This window comes from Carlito syrichta, unplaced genomic scaffold, assembly GCF_000164805.1.
Source record: "Carlito syrichta isolate Samal-C Ts95f unplaced genomic scaffold, Tarsius_syrichta-2.0.1 Scaffold303417, whole genome shotgun sequence".
NCBI lineage: Eukaryota > Metazoa > Chordata > Mammalia > Primates > Tarsiidae > Carlito > Carlito syrichta.
Genome location: NW_007247513.1, coordinates 268435 through 269916, shown reverse-complemented (window position 1 = coordinate 269916; position 1482 = coordinate 268435).

Below are 1482 nucleotides of genomic sequence, written 5' to 3'. Positions count from 1 at the left end.
TAATTGAAGATACCACTGAAGCAATAATTTCATTCTGCAATTACTATGAATGAGCAGAATAAGACTGACAAGTTGTTGGAACAAAATATACTTTATTTTAATACTGATAGTATTAAATTATGTGTATCCTACAACATTGAGTGCTTTTGTATATGAGTACCCTTCTCTGTTGAATATGGTGGGGCAGGCATATATTGCTAAAGAATACATTTGATATCATGTAGGACATTGAGGCATGCCAGTCAAGTTCTTCAAACAAAGTACAATTCTGGTCAGTTGAACAATGCTGAAAAGATTGAGAAGACTAGCTTAACCAGAGGATTATTTATTATAAATCAGAAAAACAGATTAACAAACATTTAATAGATGACAAATCATCGAATGCTTGGTAAATTTTTTTTTCTCTGACTTCTCAATATTTTGACAAAAAGTAAGATTCAAGATGAGATAGAAGTTAATAAAGTTATCAGTGTTTATGTGACAGATCCTTGTCAATTCTGTCCTTCAAAAGAGTCAAACGGCTATACAGATATTCAATGGAGGACCCAGCCTCCTGAAGCAAAAACCAGACTCTTCATGTTCAACAATTCATTATGGCAACATTTATTTTTATTAGGTAATTATTTCACATTTTTTGTTTCTGAAAATATAGGTAATATTATATAGCTATTAAGCAGTTACACCACAAAATGTCATTTATTTAATTTCTCCTGGTGAAGATTTGCATTGGACACAGAACTTTAGTAGGTGACAGTCTACTAACTGAACAGCTAACTGGTTGTCTTTCAAATATGTTTAGAAAAACTCATAGAAGAGTTGAGCCTCTTTTTCAGACTCTTTAAACAGTAATTTTGCTTGTCATTGGGAGTTTTAACTATTGACCTATAAAATGGTACAAAGGAGAACTTATTCTGTCTACTGTCTCTTTCTCACCTACAAATCATGTAATAGTGTAAATTGTTTCACCCTTGTTTCTTCCATTATGGTAATTTTTCAAGAAAATGGAATTTCACATTTATACTACTGGTTTCTCAGGGCTGGTTTTTACACTGGTTTCACAAAATTTACAAGCAAGAAAGGATTTAGTCATTATTTGATTAACTTATGTAGTCAATTCAATTTTATAATGTCAAAATATTTTAATTGTTTTTGCCATTTTAGGAACATATAGTCACATATTTACATATGCAAACATTTTTTCAATGGTCTTAATTTTGAGATTGGCAATGCTTTGCAAATAAAGGTGGCCTTGTATTCAGTTCATTCATTGTCATGAATTTTTAATTCAATTAAAATATCTGGGTTAACAAATCTATTTCTTTTTTTTTTTTTTTTTTTTTTTTTTGAGTTGGAGTCTCACTCTGTCGCCCAGACTGGAGTGCAGTGGCCGCTCCCGGCCACCGCAGCCTCGACCTGCTGGGCTCCGGCGATCCTTCCGCCTCAGCCTTCCAGGTAGCTGGAATTACAGGCATGCGCGGCCAC